A 14,139-nucleotide genomic window follows, 5' to 3' on the forward strand; every position below is an offset into this window, starting at 1 on the left:
GTTTATGATTGGCTTTCGTAGTCGCTTTGGACATGAGAGTTTGATGATGTAGATGTTACCATATGAGAGATGCTTTTTGTCGGATTATTAGTTGGTCTAAGTGAGTGATATTGATTACTACTTGAGGTATGGTATGAGAGTGAGACTAAGCTACGTTACTGGAAAGCCTTAGCGCTTGCTTCAGAAGCTAGAAGAGATAATGGTATGGTTGAAGCCAATTGTTAAGGACATAGTTTCAATTTACGGTTTTAGAAACTTTGAGGTGGTATTGAGTACTTGAGTGGATGGGATGATGATGTAGTTGAGTGTAGTTCCGCTTTTGGGAATCCGTAATAAGTAAAAGGATAGAAGGACTCGAGATCCTATTGATTTTTCAAACTTGGGTGATTATGCATCTTTCTCAAAAGAGTATAGTAGGGTGGACTTTCATGAGAGGAGACTTTGGGTTGGCATGTTACTACCTTGTTTTGAAATGAAAACCTTGTGAAATATTTGAGGAACCCTTTCTGGGGATTTAGAGCTTGGAATTAGGATCCTTGATTGAGAAGTTTACCATTTGGAGAAACCCATAATTGACCCTAGTTGGATATGAGTAAAGCTTTGTTAGAAGCTTTGACCTTGATCTCGTGGAGGCTATTTATAGATGTTTGAGGATTTGGAGTGGTGAAATCACACTTAAAGTGGAGTACCTTGTTTCATGGAATAGCTTAAGATGAAGTAACATGAGTGTTTTGAGGAAATCCGTGGGAATGTTGTGATTATAAGTTTTGTTGTTAGGAAGTTTTCGGAACCATTTAGGATGATGTTGTTATTTGAGATGTGAGTACCTGACGTTTCCGTGTTGTCTAATTTCCCTTCCTCTGTGACCATAAGTGTTACCGTTCATACCTCTCTTCCTCCTCCTTTAAATTTGATGTTGGTAACCTATGGAACTCTATCTTTGACATCCTTGTTGACCTTAGTTCGACTCTTACCCCTAAGAAGTTCATCATAGCTCTTCTGTTGGTTAAATTTGGACCCTCTTACCGTACTTTGTTTTTGTTATATCTAAGTTACCTTTCATTTCGTACAATTTCTAAACATTTGAAATTGTCATTTTTGGTTGGTTGTTGAAAATTTATATGACTCTTGCTAAAACTTTACCTATTTTAAGGGTTTGAAAATGAAAATTTGATTTAGTTCCCCATTTATCCCTTGAGTATAGACTTCTTTATCATGATTTCTAATTGCTAAACCCGAGTTACTTTTAATTTTGCTCGGTTTCTAACTAACTTTGATCTATTTATGATTTCTTTGTCAAGTTTAATGTTATATTTTCTGGAATTTGACTCCCTTTTGAGTTTAAAACTGAAACCTTTATTTCTATTTTGGCTTTTGCAATAGCAAATTTGAGTGGACTACCTTTTCTTTTGATTTTGACGTTGATCGGATGTTAGAACTCGTTATTAGAGACGTTTAATAACTTGTTCGACGCTGGCGGCAAGTGATTTTTGTTTTAAATTTGTCTTTGACTTGGAAAGTTAGCGTTCTTGTGTGCACGACAAGAGCAATTTCGTTTCATGAATGAGACTTATACTTTTGAAAACTCTTCATTAATGTTTTTAAAAGTATTTTGATTTTCAATTTATACAAATGATTTGCTTTTTGACCTTATCTTTGATTTGGAATGTGTTGTTCTTGAATGCGCAACGAGAGCACTTCCGTTCCTTGATAAAAATCTGGTTCTGTCAGAAAATTTTATTTGAAACTTTTGAAGGAATTTTAAATCCTTACGATAAGAAACCTTTTAGTGTTTTGATTACCGATTTCAAAATTCTGGTTTTATTTATATATAACCTTTCATTTCTACTTTCAAGTTTCGAGGACGAAACTTTTTAAAAGATGAGGTGATTCTAACACCCGCGAATTTCCCATTTTGACATTTAAAATTTATTAAACCGTTTGATTACTTTATTTTATATTTTTGAATTATTCAATTTAATTAATTTTATGTCAAACACGATTTTTATAAAAGTATATATAAAAGCTCATTTATATAAAAATACGTATTATTAAATTATATTTTTAAGGCATAATTTATATAAGAATATATGTATACGTATTTTTGGTTGGACAATAATAGTGACAGTAATAATAATAATAATAATTCTCGTCTTAATTTCCGTCTAACATAGACCGTCGCATTTCAATTGAGAATCTTATCTAAACACGGACCAACCATATGTCGACAACACACACACCTACCCTCTTGCACCCTACCTTTAAATATCTTTTTTATATATTATTATATATTATTATAATTCTTTTATTATTATTATTAATATATATATTATTGTATATTAATGTTGTTGACCGTGTCCCCCGCACCCCTGTATACTCCCCTTCTTCTTTCTTCTTCATTTGGAAACAACAAAAAACAAAGCAGCAACAACGAAACACAGCAACGCCATTTCCGTCCTCTTTCAAACTCCGATCCCTCCTCCATTTCTCAACCAAATTTCATAATTCTTGCACCATTCTCTTCCTCGTTCCTTCCTCATTCTTTCAAGTTAAGAAAGTTGCGGTCTTGTATGACTTTCGTTTTTGACCCGTCTTATAAAGTTGCGGTTTTTGTCTCTGTAACCCGCGCGAATTTCGCATTTTTGGCATTTAAAATTTATTTAACCGTTCAATTACCTTATTTTATATTTTTAAATTATTTAATTTTATTAATTCACTCTAAGCAAGATTTTAATGGAAAGAATATTTTAAAGTTTAATTTGTATAAAATACGTATTTTTGGTCGGATAATAATAATGACCATGATAATGACAATAATAATGCCCGTCTTAATTTCCGTCTAACATAAGACCGTCACATTTCTCTTGATAAGACTAGAACTAATCTGAACCAAGAAGATCCCGACAACACGTACACACACTCAACAAATATCTTGTTGTTTCAAGGAACTTCAGTTCCTTGAGACAGTTTTAACTTTTCTTGTTGTTTTCGTGTATGCCCAGGTCTAACAGATTAGAGATTATACCTTTTGATCTCGAGCCAAAAAAGACTTTTCGGTACATACGAAAATTTCAAAGAGAAGTAAATTAAGTGGAAGACTTGAGTACACTTGACTACGAGCGGTATACTTTCGCAGAAGATTCGTCCTTTGAAGAGGACACCCTTATTTCTGCACCAGTTACTCCTACAACACAAAAGATGCCGACATTAGCAAGTCATTCCGAACCCACGGTTGCTTCGATTCCTAAAGGCTTCAAGCTCCCTACCACTGATAAGGGAACTTTTGAGATCAAGCCTTCTTACATAAGCTTGGTAGAGAGGAATTTGTTTGGAGGAAAAGCTGGAGAGGACCCCGCAAAGCACATGGAGAAGTTTGCCACTTATTGTTGCTCTATTCCTTTGACAGCTGGGGTGACTCAAGATCAGGTGAAACAAACTCTCTTTCCTTTCTCTTTGAGAGATGATGCAGCTGAGTGGTTAAGGGACTTAGACATGGAGACCGACGTAGTTACTGATTGGACTTCTCTAGCTCTTGCATTCTACAAGAGGTATTTTCCACCACAGAAAACCAATGCTCTTAGAAGTCAGATTACAAATTTTAAACAAGGTCCTACTGAGGATTTTAATGAAGCTTGGATACGGTTCAAATGTCTCGTGCGGTCCGTCCCTCACCATGGTTTTGAAATTTGGTTCCTTTGCAACTAGTTTTACAACGGGTTGTATGATAATCATAGAGCCTTACTTGATTCAGCTGCTAATAGGACATTTCAAGATAACACTAATGCTTGGAAGTTGATTGATCGGATAGCTACTCATACAGCTGAGTATGGTAACCAGAGGAAGCAAGAGAGGAAGTGGTTCAGAAAGTGCGGTCGCGGAACAATTGGAGGCTATACTTGCTCAAATAATCGAATTGAAGACTACCCAGTCTTTGGGTAAGCAAGAGATGGTTCACATGGTTCAACAAGAAGTGTCCTGCGAGAGATGTGGGATAGATGGCCACACTATGGCCAAATGTATGAGTACCATTGAGCAAGTTCATGCCTTCTAGTCTTTCAAGCAAGGTACACCATATTCTAACTTCTTCCCTGAAAGGAGTCAGAATGCCTATGCTCAAGCTCCTCAACAAAATCCTTATATTATTCCTCCAAATCATGGTAATCAACCACAAGGAGGTTATCAAAGGCCAAATCAAGGAGGTTTTCAACAAGTGCCACCTCCTCCTCAAGCTCCAAGTAATAAGGTGTCGGAGTTAAAAGCTCTCTTACATCAAACTTTGATGATGCAGCAAAAGCAAACGGCTCAGATCTCTGAACTCATGGCTCACAACAAGATGTTGGATACTTAAGTTGCTCAAATGGCGGCTCAAAATCCATCAAAATAGTTCGGTCTTCCTCCTCAAGGTCAACAAGCGCATGAGCAAGTTAATTCTATTTCTCTGAGGAGCGGTACTTCTTATCAAGGTCCAGACATGCCCATTGATAAAGATGAAGTTCCCTACATGCATCCTAAGGGATTGAGAAATTTGGAGCTAAGTGACGATGAAAAAGAAATTGACGAAAGTGAAACACGGGATTTGAAGAAAAGCGAGAAAAGCAAAAAAGAGGAGACTGACGTGGTGACTCGATCGAGTAGGACGAGGCTTGATCGAGGAACCAAGCCTGTAACACCCGCGAATTTCTCATTTTGACATTTGTAGTTTAATTAACCATTCTATTGTTTTATTTATACTTTAAATTATCTAATTTAATTACTTTCACTGTTAAACATAATTTTTATAAAAACTACATTTTTATAAGCTTGTTTATATGAACATATATATTTTTAATCGGATAGTATTAATAGTGATATTAATAATAATAGTTTTTCGTCTTAAGTTGATATAGATTTGAGACTTTTTCCCGTCTAGCATAATACCATCACATTTTCATATTTGAGGCTAACTTTAATCGTGGACCGATCTAAATTTGACAATACGCATACCACTCACCACACACCCACACTACTTTTAAATGATTCTTTTATTATTATTATTATTATTATTATTATTATTATTATTATTATTATTATTATTATTATTATTATTATTATTATTATTATTATTATTATTATTATTATTATTATTATTATTATTATTATTATTATTATTATTATTATTATTATTATTATTATTACCCGTCCCCACCCCCTGCTTCTTCCCCTTGCTTTCTTCGAATTACCAGCAACAAGACCAATCTCACAGCAAACATTAACCAAGTTTCCAAACACGATTTTCTTTTCGACCTTAAAACCGAGATCCCGTCCCCATTTCTCAACCAAATTCGATGATTTTTGTACCATTCTCTTCCCCTTTCCTTCCTCCTCCTTTCAAGGTAATAAAGTCTCATTTTTGTGACGGTTTCGTTTTTCGTCGTCTTATAAAAGTTTCGATTTTTGCCTCAATCCTTCCTTTTTCTTGCTCCTTGATAAAGGTTTCGAAGACCCGGTGGAAGACTCAAGCTTTGGGGACTGTTTATTCGAAGAATAAGGAGCGTTTGAGGTAACAGTGATAAGTTACTCGACAAATGTCGAAATTTCCGTCTTTTGTGTCGTTTTATATGCTCTTGTTTGATAAAGTTTGGTTCTTTTCATTTGTCTCACTTGATGGTAAATTTCCTTCTCAATTTGATGGTCTTTACGGGCTGTTTGGAACGGTTGTTATGGAGGTTTAGTGAGCTGTTTTAATGTGATTGAACCTTTTTCTGATAGCTGCACAATTCATTTTCTTTATGCTTGAAATCTCTGACCCTTGAAAACATATGAAATTAGAGACTGTTTATTAACTGGGTGATGGATATGTGAACCCTGTTCACATCCGCTTGCCTTTATAATGATAAGGCAGATGTGGGTCTCAAATGTTTGGACCCGATGAACCAAGATTCCTTTATAGGAAAACGATTCTGAATCTGAAATGGGCATATTTCCAAGTTTTTGTGGTCTTTCGGGACTGTTTTAAGACGGAAAGTGGACTGTTTTTAAGTCAGTTTTACAGGTACTTCAGGATAGTTTGGGACGGATAAAATGGTGTCTTTCGGGACTGTTTTTGGGGCGTAAAAGTGACTAATGTTGGGACGGTTTACTGTGCATTTTTGGGACTATTTTAACGTGTTTGAGCAGGTTGTTTTATGGGCTGATGAGGGACTGTTTTATGGGCTGTTCTTATACGCTGAAATAGGCTAGTTCGACACTTCAAAACCAAGTTCATTCGGATAGAATATGGTTGTATGTATACATGAAGTTGTAAGGTAAATTTTACGTCTTGTTCATGCGCATAAAGACTAGTCTTAAACGTGTCTTGTTTTGGCTAAGGTGGCACGGTTTAGGTAGAAGCATTTGAAGGAAATGCAGATCTTTATACATACTAACATACTCATATATGTTGAAATTAATTTGTCATAAAATTAAATACGGATTTTATGCATGCAAACAATATAATAAAATAGAGAAGAAATCATATTCTTACATTGAAATTTCGGTTCAAATGGGCACAAAAGAAATCTCCTTTTCTTTTGTTCTTGAGCTTTCCTTTAATGGAAGAACAAGATCCAAGTGTAGGATCTCTTCTTAGGAATAATACCCAAAGCTAACTCTTAATCTAATTAATATTATTTAAGCTAGTATAATATTAATCTAGTGAAAAATTGAACCAAAAATTATTTGGTTTTGGCTCCTAAAACCGGGTAGGAGAGGAGGAGAGGAAGAGAATTATTTTTATCTCACTAGAAAATAAAATTGTGAAGTGAATGAATAAAATTATTACCCACCAATTCATATGGTGAATAATAATTAAAATAAGCAAAAGAACTCCTTGTTCTTTTCTAGGTAGAACCGGGTAGGAGGAGAAGGAAAGGCCAATGCATGCACAAATTGTTCTTTACAAGAATGTGTAGGGTGCATGGCTAGAATTAGGTTAATCATCATTATGCTTACCACTAATTAAACAAACACAATATATGTTTAAACCACCTCCCATTTTCGGCACATATGATAATATGGGATCCATATTATTTTTGTCAAATGTCAATATGTCACATGTCATATGTGACATAAATTTGTTATGTATTTTTATCATATTAAAAATCAACGCATTAATAAAAATACGTCATATACAAAAATCGACTTAGTAATTCATAATTACTTGTACCAAAATATTTTACCGTTTATAAATCGCATCTATAATAATTCATTCAAATCCAATTGTTTCTTTAAACAATAATTTCATCCGAGTAATGATACAATTCGATTACTCAGACCGTATCTCATTTAATCACATTTCAATTTGATACGTAAATTTTACTTCCAAAATCGTCCGTAAATTTTTCAAGTAATTTAATTAACTCGTAACATTATACGATTAATTAAATGATCAATTAAGAGTGTTGCCCTATAGGTATGACCTAGGGGTCAACGATCACCACCGTCACACGACAAAAGAATGTCAAACTCTAGTCGACCAATCATTACCGATATATGTTGACCATTGTGATAACAAAATTACTTCCCAATTGTATTCTTTAAAATGAGATTTAATAATGATATTTAAATCATGTGATCGCACTATTGTTGAGGACACATTTCCCAACAATCTCCCACTTGTCCTCGACAAGTGTGCGTCACCAATTCTCTTGTCCTATTACTATCTCCCACTCAATGCAAGGTGTCGTTCAGGTCGTACTTGCAAGTGATCATATCGAGAGTGGTTTCCTCGATCTGGAGAATAACTGATTGACCGGACTTATCTATCATAGATACTTTCCGAGCGTGGCCACGCATTTCCAGTTCATTACTCCTCGAGTGGCCCTGAGATATTGTTATAACCCTGACTAGGGGTGGACAATTCCTATCGCACTCATTCCCTTCGACTAGCCACAGCCATCATAACCCAAAATATGCCCATTTGACCCCATTTACGAAGGTCGTAGTAACACAAATCAAAGTTAATCTGAAACTGTGCCATCTTAGGCGAATAGTCTTTAGTAAAAAGAATCGACTCATTTGAATACTATAGTAGCTCTCGCCACGACCATGCTATATAAATTTGCCAGAACTCTATAAGCGGTCATAAGGCCCGACAAAATGTTCCTAACAGTCTGCCTATGTGATCGTCTAGTCATCTCACATGACTCTATGGCACTTGAACTTGCCATCAATCGCCTCACACTCTAGTCACTTCGAGACGTCACCTCATACAAGTGACTATGGGCAAATACTATGTTAATCCGTGTTCACTTTAACGGGGTTCAATTGTCTCTACAACCCGTTTGGATATAACAATGTATAAATTAAAGATAAAAGACAAATGTGATTATGAACATGAACAAAAACAACACTTTTATTTCATTTCAAAATCTAACAAAAACTTGGTACACGTTTTAGTCCCATGGACGTAACATGTCCATCATGCTTAGCCTGCGATAAAGGCTTGGTGAGCGGATCGGCTATGTTGTCATCCGTCCCAACCTTACAAATCGCAATTTCCTTTCTTTCAATGAAATCTCTTATTACATGATACTTTCTAAGTACATGTCTAGATCTATTACTAGACTTTGGCTCCTTAGCTTGGAAGATCGTCCCACTATTATCACAATAGAGAGTGATGGGATCATTGGCGGTAGGTACTACTTTTAGACCTTCCGTGAATTGCCTGATCCACACAGCTTCCTTGGCGACTTCGATCTTTGCTATGTACTCACCTCCGTTGTAGAATCCGCGATTCTGACTTCCTTGAAGCTTCTCCAGCTTACGGCACCACCATTGAGCATAAACACGAAACCAGCTTGTGATTTCAAGTCATCTCTATCTGTTTGAAAACTTGAGTCCGTGTATCCATTAACACGCAACTCAGTGTCTCCTCCAAACACAAGGATAGAATCCTTAGTTCTTCTCAAGTACTTAAGGATGTTCTTGAAAGAAATCCAGTGACTCTCACCTGGATTTCCTTGATATCTACTCGTCATGCTCAAGGCATACGAGACATCAGGACGTGTGCATATCATGGCATACATGATTGATCCAACAGTGGAAGCATAAGGGATCAACTTCATGCGTTCAACATCATGGGGTTCGGAGGGACATTGAGTCTTGCTCAATATCGTCCCGGTTACCATAGGTACCAAACCCCTTTTGGATTTGTCCATGCTGAACCGTCGAAGAATCTTATCGACATAAGACTCTTGACTTAGTGCCAATATCCTCTTGGATCTATCTCTATAGATCCGGATACCTAATATGCGTTGTGCCTCTCCTAAATCCTTCATTTGGAAGTGGTTACCTAACCACTTCTTAACAGAAGACAACATTGGAATATCATTTCCAATGAGTAGTATGTCATCGACATACAAGATTAGGAACACAACATTGCTCCCACTGAATTTCATGTATAAACATGGTTCCTCAACACTTCGAGTGAAACCATTTTCTTTTATAACATGATCGAATCGATGATTCCAACTTCTAGATGCTTGCTTAAGACCATAAATGGATCTCTTAAGCTTGCACACTTTGTTAGGATTTTTAGAATCAACAAAACCTTCGGGTTGTATCATGTACACCTCCTCTTCTAAATGCCCATTTAGAAAAGCGGTTTTGACATCCATTTGCCATATTTCATAATCATGAAATGCGGCGATCGCTAACATAATCCGTATGGATCTTAGCATGGCTACGGGGCGAAGGTCTCATCATAATGGAGACCTTGGACTTGGGTAAATCCTTTTGCCACTAGCCTAGCTTTGTAGACATCATCATGTCCTTCTATGCCATTCTTGATTTTGAATATCCATTTGCATTGAAGAGGTCTTGCCCCTTTAGGCAAATCTACCAAGTCCCAAACTTGGTTTTCATGCATAGAATCCATTTCGGACTTCATGGCTTCAAGCCATAAGGAGGAATTTGGACTAGAGATTGCGGTCTTGTAGGTGGCGGGCTCGTCACTTTCTATAAGCAACACATCGAGTGTTCCATCTTCCTCGATAAGTCCCACATATCGATCGGGATGGCGAATTACTCGACTCGTCCTTCTTAGTGGAGGAGGTACAACCGCGTTAGACGACGAAGGAACATCTTCTTGCGTCTCTACCTCGGTTTGTGGCTCTTGAACTTCATCAAGTTCAAAATTTCTCCCACTCTGTCTCTTAGAAATAAATTCTCGTTCTAAGAAGACAGCCTCGCAAGACACAAACACCTTGTTCTCTTGAGGTTTATAGAAATAGTAACCTCGAGAGGTTAAAGGATAGCCTACAAAGATGCACTTTTCAGATCTTGGGGCAAGCTTATTGTCGGGTTTAGTTTTGACGTAAGCATCACATCCCCAAATTTTCATGTAGGATAGATTAGGAACCTTTCCTTTCCATATTTCAAATGGAGTCTTTTCGGTGGCTTTAGTGGGACTATTATTTAAAGATAGAATTGCAGTTTGGATTGCAAATCCCCAAAACGAGTTAGGTAACTCGGTTTGACTCATCATGGATCGAACCATATCAAGTAGGGTTCGATTTCTCCTTTCGGCAACACCATTCAGTTGTGGTGTTCCGGGTGGAGAAAGTTGTGATATGATACCACAACCTTTCAAGTGTGAATCAAATTCAAGACTAAGGTATTCACCACCACGATCGGATCGTAGTGCCTTAATCCTCTTGTTCAATTGGTTCTCTACTTCGTTTTGAAATTCTTTGAATTTCTCAAATGCTTCACTCTTATGTTTCATTAAATAGATATACCCATATCTACTTAAATCGTCGGTGAAGGTTATGAAGTAGTCATAATTACCACGAGCGGTGATAGTCATTGGTCCACATACATCGGTGTGTATGAGTCCCAATAGCTCACTAGCTCGTGTCCCTTTACCACTAAAAGGATTACGAGTCATTTTGCCAAGTAGGCAATATTCGCATGTACCAAATGATTGATAATCAAATGGTGTAATCACATTAGTCGAAACTAATCTTTTGATGCGATTCTCGTTTATGTGACCTAATCGACAATACCAAATGAACGCTTTACTTGGGTCACTTGTTTTGAGTTTCTTTGATTGAATGTTATAAATATCATTTGTCGGATTTGAGGTCTCTAAAATGTAAATGCCATTGATAGAGGAAGCTTGGCCTATAATAACCAAGTCGTTCCTAGAAATAGTACAACGATTGTTCTTAATGACAAAACAAAAACCGTCCATGTCTAGCATGGCGATTGAAATAATGTTTTTAGAGAGCGTAGGCACATAAAAACAATTATGCAAATACAACTCAAATCCATTAGGCAAAGCTAAAACATAAGTTCCCTTGGATTCGGCCGCTACCCGAGCTCCATTTCCAAGGCGTAGATCCACATCTCCTTGCTAAGCCTCTCCACATCTCTTAAACCCTGTAAATGATTACAAAGGTGAGAACCACACCCGGTATCTAGTACCCATGTCGTAGTGGAAGTATAATTTATATCAATAACATAAATTTCTTTAGGAATTTTACCTTTTGGAGCAATGAGTCCTTCCCTTATATTTCGCAAATACATGGGACAATTCCTAAGCCAATGTCCCATGCCATAGCAATAATGGCACTCATCATTAACTTGCTTGAAGTTTTTGATTTTCTTTCCTTTCTTCTTGAACCTCTTGCCCTTTGAAGCAAGAACTTGATTGCTAGAGCTCCCACTAGCTTTGGCATCTTTATCTTCCAGAGACAAAGACCCTATAGATCGCATGAGGTAGTCTTCCTGAGACGGACTCACACGAGGTCTAGTAGAAGTGGGTGGTTTAGAAGAGGTGATGAAGTTAAGGTTTCCATCCGAACCTATCCCGAAATGAAGTTCTCTAGTTGTATCGAAATTATTGTTGGAGCATACGTCGTCAAGAACATTGTGATATGACTCAATAGTTATCGGTGCGGTAGCATTTGTTGGATTCATTGTAATGCACTACAAATATGGAGGAAAGGAAATATTAACATTTGTCTTTTTAAATCATACTTGCAAATTAACAAGATATGAACATTTATATAGTGACCTCTACCCAACTATAATAAATGATTCCAAGACCCAAATTCATATCAACTTAGGCACGGGGTAGCCGATGCAACCTTCATTAATATAACTCGGTGGATTAACCTTTTAATCGATTCTACTTTTAGAACTCTTGGTTGATAAAATTACTCTAATGTTTATCTATAGCCCAAAACACATCAACAAGGGCACGGGGTAGCCGATGCAACCCTTAGCAATAACTTTTGTTGAGTTCAATCCAAATTTCGAATAAATGTGTCCATTATCCAAACCCACATCAACTTGGGCACGGGGTAGCCGATACATCCCTTATCAACATGAATTTGGTGGATTAACATTCATCACCCACTTCCCCTACGTAACAAGGTTTGTACCCCGGGGTAGCCGAGTGCACTCCCTCGCGAAATAGGTTTTCATGGTTTCTACTATTTGGTAAGGCTATGTCTCAATTGTTTGTTTTAGCGAGAGGTCATGTCAATTTATTATCTATCACGTTTTAAGTGAACTAAAGCGGTGAACTACGATAATTCGAATTGACACGGTCGATAAACTCGATAAAATAAGGATGCATGTTTTAGTTATGGCGATTTAGCGATGCATGTGACATAAAATAAAATGCAAGCATAAAGGTAAATAAATCCTAGTATGGCCTTTCCTAAAATAGAAAAACTATTTAACTATTACATATTCGGAAACCAACTCCATTGGTCCCTTGAACTTCGGTTGTGGCACGCATCTCGAGGTAACACCGTCTTTATGTATTGCCATTCTTGAAGAAATCCGTCTTTGGGAACTCCTAATGAATAAAATTACATAATAAATTACATAATTTCCTATTATACATTTGTAACTAAAATAAAATAAATCTATTAAATTACAAAACGGTGATACGAGATCACAATAAAAATTACAACCGAATCGATATTCCCATACATTTCGGAAATACCAATTAAAATCTAAGGCCATACTAAGTAAAATTACATAATTCAAAATTACATAAATTAAAATTATGACAATCATAAAGAAAATGCAGCATTGTAATATGTATGAACATGCTCAATTTTATGCTAAATCGCCTTTTAATTAGCCAATATCGTATATTACTCGGTTTTTACGGAATTTGCGTGATTTCAACATTTTATAATCACAAAAATACATAAACTCATATTTATGCATAAGTTAATTACCCTAACCTCTTAGGACTCAAAAATTAGTCTTCACTAATAATTTGACCATAATTAACCCATATTTTATAAAATTGTTCATAAATGGACCAAAAATTACAAAAATAAGCTATTAAACTTCAAATAAATCACAAAATTTCAAATAAATTTGAAATTTGAAATTTAAACTCATGAACATTCTGGAAAATTTCCATGACACTCATAATGTTCAAAATCTTAGGTTAAAAATTTCGAAATTTTTCCGGAAAAACAATGTTGCGGTTTATCGATTTTTAATAAAATAATCATAAAAACATGGAAAAATTACTTTCACTAACTTTTCAATTTTAGATCTGAAAAAGATAATAAAATGCAACATTAGACGTTTTTCCTAAGTCATAGATTATGTTTTATTAATTTTCCACTAATAATTTCACTATTTATGCTATTTTTCTTCAAAAATCCATAAATCATGCAAAAAGACTTCTTTATAGCCAATTATTTTACATACATCTTGTAAAATTGCATGTGACAACATATTAATTTTCTTTGACCAGATTCGAAATTTAACTCATATTAACCTATTTTTCACCTAAATCCGAATTTAATAATGAAAAATTCATTTTTCGAGCATAACAAGTCCAAAAATTATGAAAATTTACAGGTTATCTCAAAATAATATATGTGACAACATATCCAAAAACCAACTGAAAATTCGAAGTATAGCTAATTTTAGACCAAAAATGACATTTTTACTCATAAAATCACATTTAAATGCCATTATTGTAAATTATGAACAATAAAAATCCGAAAAATTAACCAAAATATCCTAAAATATTTTAGGACCAGAAATATTAACATGCATGGATTAATTTCGTGATATCTCATAATAACACAAATTTTACAAGTTTTATTTGTTATTCTTATAACTCGGAAAAACTTT

Source organism: Silene latifolia, chromosome Y (genome assembly GCF_048544455.1).
Source record: "Silene latifolia isolate original U9 population chromosome Y, ASM4854445v1, whole genome shotgun sequence".
Lineage (NCBI taxonomy): Eukaryota > Viridiplantae > Streptophyta > Magnoliopsida > Caryophyllales > Caryophyllaceae > Silene > Silene latifolia.